The sequence below is a fragment of the Schistocerca americana genome, chromosome X, assembly GCF_021461395.2.
Source record: "Schistocerca americana isolate TAMUIC-IGC-003095 chromosome X, iqSchAmer2.1, whole genome shotgun sequence".
NCBI lineage: Eukaryota > Metazoa > Arthropoda > Insecta > Orthoptera > Acrididae > Schistocerca > Schistocerca americana.
The window spans coordinates 796,813,876-796,822,047 of NC_060130.1; the positions used below are offsets into that span (position 1 = coordinate 796,813,876).

The 8,172-nt window shown below is 46.9% G+C and overlaps 1 pseudogene; it reads left to right on the forward strand.

Moving 5' to 3' along the window:
- Window positions 1-2,970: 2,970 nt before the first annotated feature.
- On the forward strand, window positions 2,971-3,088 carry LOC124556954 (annotated as a pseudogene).
- Window positions 3,089-8,172: the final 5,084 nt, after the last annotated feature.

Below are 8,172 nucleotides of genomic sequence, written 5' to 3' on the forward strand. Positions count from 1 at the left end.
TTTCCGAGCTTCCAAGCGCCCTGAGCAAACATTTAAGCAACGGGTCACGGACCTACAAGGGTTGTCACGACAGTGTCAATGTCATTGTGTCCAGTATCCTGTCAGGCTACATACGTGGACAAAATTATTCGAAATTTATTTATCGAGATCCTCCATGACCAGAAACTACGTAATCAAGTACTGAGCATCAGTAATTCTCAGACAGCGGGTCCCAGGCCGTCCCGTGCGAACGCACGCAGATCTACACTGGCTCGTCAAAACAAACAGGTGCCAGCATACTAGGATTCGCAGCGCGCACCCGTGAACCACAACAAAGGCTCAGTGCGTAGCGTGAATAGCCGTGCTCCGCTTTTCGCGGAAATCAGTCCTGTGTCGGCTGTTTTGTGAAACATCATCATAGAGAATGTAGATTTCGGAAAACTACGTGTGATCATTGGAAAAAGACGGGATATATCAAGTCTGTTTGCAAGCTAAGAAGTATTCGTCATTATCTGAGGAAATGGATATGATGGCAAATGATGCCTACAAGATCGATTCCAAAGTGAACCAGGATCGCAATGGCAAGCTTGGCGAACGCTTGCCCAAAATTCAGGTTAACCCCACGCAAGAAACGAAACGTGTAGCTTCTTTTTACAACTATCGAATCACGACACTACGCAAAGCTGTCACTCATATTCGGTCTGTGTGGACAAAACCATTATTGCAACACCAGTCGTAGAAAACAATGTTCTCGTAACAAAATGGTTCAAATGGCTCTGAGCACTATGCGACTTAACTTCTGAGGTCATCAGTCGCCTAGAACTTAGAACTAATTAAACCTAACTAACCTAAGGACATCACACACATCCATGCCCGAGGCAGGATTCGAACCTGCGACCGTAGCGGTCGCTCGATTCCAGACTGTAGCGCCTAGAACCGTACGGCCACTCCGGCCGGCTGTTCTCGTAACAGAAAGTATGTTTGGTTGTGTTGGAAGTTAATGGCAAGGACATTCTCTTTCAGCTAGACACGGAAGCTGCAACATGCCTCTTTAATCTGTAAACGTACCAGCTCATAAGCTCAAGAATGGCTCTGAGCACTATGGGACTTAACATCTGAGGTCATCAGTCCCCTAGAACTAAGAACTACTTAAACCTAACTAACCTAAGGACATCACACACATCCATGCCCGAGACAGGATTCGAACCTGCGACCTTAGTGGTCGCACAGAGTTTCTCCACATGATATTTGAACGTTCTAAAGAACGGTGCAGCTTCGCCATTAGATTGAGGGTGAAAGGACTAGTAGTTAAATATTGTATGCTGTTGTCAGCACAAAACTGCTGAAAATCGGCTGACGTGATTTATGGTCTGCGTCAAAGACAAGGACCTCAAGAAGACAATTGAGACAAAAATTAGAATACGGACCCAGCACCATACTAGAAGCAGTGGTTCATGTTATGGAGACAACGAAAGGAAGTTTATTGTATGCACCTACCATCAACAACCATAGCGTGCTCCAGAAGGACCTGCGAAATCACCGTGAATGCATTTCCATGGTCCAGATGGATCTGGCCATTCACAAAAGTGTTGTGACAGAGTGGACTGATGCTCTGCACAAATACTGCAATGAGAGACCATCCATGCCCTGCCAAGTACAATGACATCAGGCGAGCTGCTTTGTGAGAATTCTGTCCCAGTGACCTTGGTGCAACAGTGCAGAACTTTCTGCTAAATGGAATGAGAAACCACAACCCATGCATCATAATTCTCTGTATGCAACAGCAGAACAACTGACTTGTAGATAATGCACAACAATGCAAAAAATAGCAATGCGCCGCAGGCTAGGGAATTTCGTTTGTACTATGTGGCCACCAATAGCGCCCTATTTGCAAAACAACCCGAAGAGCTGGATTGTACACATTTGCTCTAGCAATACACTAACAGTCAAAACTGAAATTTTAAATAATTTCAAAAGCCTGAGTATCGGTCTGATAACATGATTCATCAGACGGATGAATCTCTTTGTTGGTACCGACCGGTAACTGAGACAAGTCAGCATTCAAATGCCGTACAGTGGGAATTTACAACAATTCATATTGATAATTAGACAACAACACAGGCGAACGTTGCAATTTTTTTCACTGTCCGTGGTGGAACAGGCTTTGAAGGATTGAACAAAGCCGTTAAAGGCCGGTGATCTGTAATCAAATAGAGCTTCCGACCATACAAATAATGGTGGAATTTGGTAACTACATAGATAAAGTGTGTCCCCCTTTTTCAAGTTGACTGTAATAGCACTGGGTTTCCTTGAGAGATCTCGGGGCAAAAGCATTGGGCCTATCACAGAAACCACTTCTGTGGGAGAGTGCAGCTCCTATCCCGTAAGAAGATGGATCCACAGCTGACATCGGAGGCTTTGCTGGATCAGAATAAATCAGATTGTGGATTCATTATATCTTCAGTGTGGATGCGTATTTCGTTTGACCTCCTGTGCGAATATAAAATTAGCGAGCATGGAGGAGATGGACAGGGACTGAGGACATGCGCCGCTAGGTGGGAATGTGAGTCAGTTCGGGAGCGTGCAGAGATAGTCCACACATTTTCGACAAACACTGCGTCTGGATAGACCAGTGGTTAACGCACCTAGTAAGCACTAGTAAGCAGAAGATCCTAGGTTCGACTCATTTTTCATTTTTCTGTGTGTGTGTATTTTTTTATGTATGAATGTGTCGTTCCTTGTGACAGCGATTTTTTGTGGATTTCTTATTCTTTATGTGACTGGATGTTTGTGTGTGGAGGGGTGGTGGGAAAAGGGGGGGGGAGAGAGAGAGAAAGAGAGAGAGAGAGAGAGAGAGAGAGAGAGAGAGAGAGAGAGGGGAAAAGAGAGAGATAGAGAGAGGAAGCGGGAAGCGGGGAGGGAGAGATAGAGTGTGGGAGGAGGGGGGAAGAGAAGATTCATTAATTATTTATTTTGGTTATGCTTACGTTAGCCAACGGCCTTGCCGCAGTGGTAACACAAGTTCCCGTCAGATCACCAAAGTTAAGCGCTGTCGGGTTGGGCTAACACTTGGATGGGTGACCATCCGGTCTGCCGAGTGCTGTTGGCAAGCGGGGAGCACTCAGCCCTCGTGAGGCAAACTGAGGAGCTACTAGATTGAGAAGTACGGCTCCGGTCTCGTAAACTGACATACGGCCAGGAGAGCGCTGTGCTGACCACATGCCTCTCCGTGGTATACGCATCCAGTGACGCCTGTGATCTGAGGATGACACGGTGGCCGGTCGGTACCGTTAGGCCTTCTAAGGCCTGTTTGGGCGGAGAGAGATGTTTATGATTTCTGTTTTTTATTGGTTTGGTGGCTAACATGATCAGTGAGTTGCTCCTTATATCGATTTGGTCATTAATTACTTTCTTTTTCATTGCAAGAGGTCTTTGCATATGAAAGCTTTCCTGTAATGTCAGATGTTTTTTCTTGTGATTGTTCCCTGTAATAGTTTTCATGTCTTGTTACATGTTGGATGGTTCACGTCCACGTTTTATCAGGTGTTCAGCAATGGTGGAATGTCTAGTTTCATACTTCCTGCTTCTTATTTGTTCTTCATACCTAGTTTTGAAATTCGTGCCTGTCACCCCAGATATTCACACTCTTGGCATTCTAACTGGTATATTCCTATTCCTAGGTAAAAAGCTCGAATTAATTTTGGGACGTGATGGCTTTAAGGGATCTGGTTATTTCATTAATATTGTCTGCAGGTAGTTTGTCGTATGTCAGTAGGTTTCCTTTAATTAGTTTTATTCTGTCTGCGGTGGGTATCGAAATGCCCTTGTTCTCCTTATTGAGAGAGATGAGTGATGCTGTTTATGGCATGTGTAGGTATTTTATTTGTTCAAATGGTTCAAATGGCTCTGAGCACTATGGGACTCAACTGCTGTGGTCATAAGTCCCCTAGAACTTAGAACTACTTAAACCTAACTAACCTAAGGACATCACACACATCCATGCCCGAGGCAGGATTCGAACCTGCGACCGTAGCGGTCGTGCGGTTCCAGACTGTAGCGCCTTTAACCGCTCGACCTCTCCGGCCGGCATTTTTTATTTGTATTATGAGTTCTGTAGTAATCAAGTAACACACAAAACAAGTCCAAGTAACACAAATATGGCTTTATTCATGAACCTGTGAACAATAATGGTAATCAGACCCTCGTGGATCCCCATATATCAAGACACAGAACACATATGTGAACAGTACGACAACCAGAACATAACAGAGGGTCAGTTAGCGCTGCTCTGTGCATATATAGGGTTTATCATAATTAATGGCGTAAACCCATACAGTTTAAAGTACACGATACTAAAAGCAAAAAAGTCTCGGTAAACATAGGGTCGAAAATGCATACCTTAAGAGCTATGAGCAATTTTTCATCTTCGATACTGTGAAACAAATCTCTTCTACTGCAAGTTCTTTGCTTTCTATATTTTGGGAAGTGGTAGTATGGACGAAAAAAAGAAAAAAGTCCGGTAAACATGTGCTCTAAAATGCATTCCTTAAGAGCTATGAGTACTTGTTCATCTTTGCTACTTTGAAACACAACTCTACTAATGATCAAGTGCTCGTAACTTTTAAGGTATGCGTTTTAGAGCACATGTTTGCTGGACTTTTTTTCTTATTTTGGTCCATACTACCACTTCCCAAAATATGGAAAGCAAAGAACTTGCAGCAGACGAGATTTGTTTCACAGTATCGAAGATGAAAAATTGCTCGTAGCTCTTAAGGTATGCATTTTCGACCATATGTTTACTGAGACTTTTTTGCTTCTAGTATTGTGTACTTTCACCTCTGTGCATTTACGCCATTTATTATGATACATCCTGTATATTAGCGAGTCAGTGGCAGACAGCGTAACCAGCCGTTGTGACCGAGCGGTTCTAGGCGCTTCAGTCTGGAACCGCGCGACCGCTACGGTCGCAGGTTCGAATCCTGCCTCGGGCATGGATGTGTGTGATGTCCTTAGGTTAGTTAGGTTTAAGTAGTTCTAAGTTCTAGGGGACTGATGACCTCAGATGTTAAGTCCCATAGTGCTCAGAGCCATTTGAACCATTTGCAGACAGCATAGCGGAGAGTGCACCACACACATGCCTCCTCAAGGCAGCCTCCAACGGCCAGCCTGTGCTGGTACAGCTGGCAGCTAACATCACACTCAGTGCACCCATACTCACGTGCACTAGTAGTAGGGTATGGCACATTTCTCCTTTGTATGAAATGGCCACGCGACAGATGAGAAGCCGGCAACCCGACGAGTGACACATTCATCAGATCCAGTCCGTTGCCAGCTGGTGCTAACGAAGGGGACGGGACGATGCTCTTGGCAGGCACCAGAGCATAGGGCTGGAACATGCAGGGACGCAGGCGTACCCGAGTGTAGTGGGTCCGTGCGGCGCCTGAGAACAGCACCAGAGAGGAGGGTGCCATCACCATCGCTGCGTCAGCATCAGCAGGCAGGTCCCAATGCGGAGGAGATGGGGCTGCACCCACTGTCAATGATGGCTGAGGCAATGATGGCGAGGCGGCTGGTGGAGGCATCCCAAAAGGAAACAGCAGGCTGCAGCAACAGTCCTGAGGCTGGAAACAGACTGCTGCAAAGCCCCTGGAAGCAGGAATCCCAGGGCACCGCATGGGGACGAGGCAGCCAATTAAACAGGGGCTTCTTCACACCAGGCGACGATGGCCTTGAAGCGGAGGCTAGTAGGGCAAGCTGTGGCGATGGGGCTGCATCAATGAACCAGTAGCTTCCAGTGGTGAGTGGGGGCGCAACTGAGCAGAGTGGCGCGCCACCAGCCCATGGGCCAGATGGACGTCACAGACGTCGTCCCCTGTAGTGAACAACACTGGCCAGTATCCACTTGGGTCGGCGACCAAAGACACACGTCCACACTGGCGATCCTGGCGTGAAGTGGCCATGCAAACCCAACCCCGATAGGTGCTGCACTGGCTGCAGAAGGTGGAGGAGCGTCCCATGCCTGGCGTGGAGTGGGCCAGGGAGGCAGAGATGCCCTGGGAGTTGCCTGTTGCCGGGCATACCGCTCACAAACCGTGACAAAACAGACAGTTTCGTCACCAATTTCTGGGCAAAAAGCATGTCTTCTAGCTAATAGTTTAGTGCGCGAAACTCCCCAATGGCTCTGGTAGAGAAGACGTAGAACCTCGCGCCATAACACGGCGGGAATGACTACTTGGTTCAAATGGCTCTGAGCACTATGGGACTTAACATCTGAGGTCATCAGTCCCCTAGAACTCAGAACTACTTAAACCTAACTAACCTAAGGACATCACACACATGCATGCCCGAGGCAGGATTCGAACCTGCGGCCGCAGCGGTCGCGCGGATACAGACTGAAGCGCTTAGAACCGCTCGGCTTCTCCGGCCGGCGGGAATGACTACTCTGGGAGAGAGTCTTCTGTAGACAACAGCAAAACATTGTCAAAAATAGAGATGCGATACTGTCTGAAGCTCAACCCTGAGGTTTATCTGGGCAGGCCCGTTGAACAAACTGAACTATCTGGCATAGAACCGGGTCAGCAGCAATGGAAGCTACTATGCGCAAACTTGTAGTTGGGAAACCGTTGACCGCGTCGTGCATTTCAGTATCACGATGGAAGCAAAGAAATGCTTCACGATCAAAGAAGGGATAACGACGCACAGGAAGGCGGGACAAGGCGTCCGCACTGCATGTTTAGACGTAGGTTCAAAATAGTTTTCGTAATTGTAGCGAGACGCGAATAACGCCCAGCGTTGTAGGTAGTATGCTGCCTTATCAGGCGAGGAAGTGTGAGAGTTAAACAAGTAACCCAAGGGTTTGTAGTCAGTGATAAGGCGAAACGTGGAGCCATACAAAAAAACATGACATTTCTTGAGAGCACAGACGGTGGGAAGAGCCTCTTTTTCCATCTGAGAGTACAGCTACTGGGCCAGAGTGATATTCAGAGGCGAAAGCAACAGGTCGTTCAGAGCCGTCGGCATTTCGGTGTGCTAGGACCGCGCCGAGGCTGTACTGTGAGGCGTCAGTCGCCAAAACTATATGCTGATCCAGAGAAAACGTAGCTAAACAAGGAGCCCAGAGTAGTTTGGATTTCAACACTTGGAAAGCACATTCACAATCTGCGCTCCAGCAAAAAGGTACTTCCTTGCATAACAAGGCATGCAACAGGTGGGGCAATGTGGCTGCCCTCGGCAGAAATGGTAGTAGGCTATCTTCCCCAAGAAGGCCTGAAGCTCGATCGTGAACGAGGGTCGAGGCATAGACGTAACAGTGGAGATGTGGTCTGGCAGAGGGCAAACCCCATCCTGCAAATACCTCAAACCCCAAATAAACAATAGAAGGTTGGAAAAACTGAGATTTAGTGAGGTTATATTGTAAGCCTGCAGACTGTAAAACAGAAAACAAAGTGTGCATTTTTCAGGTGATCGGCCGTGGAAGACCCGTGACAAAAATATAATCCACATGATTAACTCAACCCGGCACAGGCATCGCCAGTTGCACTAAAAATCGTTGGAAAACAGCAGGGGCGCTGGCCACAGCAAAAGGAAGGCGCAAATATTAATAGAGTCAAAAGGAACGATTCAAAACCAGCACTCGCCGAGACTCTTTGTTCACAGGAACTTGCAGAGATGCTTCAGACAAATCAATTTTAGAAAAGTACTGGCAACCAGATATTTTCACCAACAGTTCTTCCTGACATGAGAGAGAACACGTATCCACGATCGACTGCGCATTGACAGTAGTACTGAAGTCGCCACAGAGGCGAAGTTTCCCCGACGGCTTTTGAACGACAACCAGTAGAGACGACCATTCATTAGCCATAACAGGTTGCACCATCCCTAGAGGTTGAAGTCTGTCCAATTCTGTTTACACGTGATCTTTCAAGGCGACAGGAATAGGACGCGCACGACAAAAATGAGGTGGAGCCTTGGATTTCAAATAAATGTGAACAGAAAAATTCGTAGCACACCCTTTACCTTCCGAAAACAGGATAAAATCTTCTCGGTTTTCAAGTCGCATCAATTTCAATAAAATTCTCTATCTTTCGATGGCTAGCTCCGCCATCGTCGTCAGGAGTAAAGCTACTGACTGTGGGGGCTGGTATTATTTCCCGCCTATATACCTACGATTACTGCCACTGGCACCAATCAGAG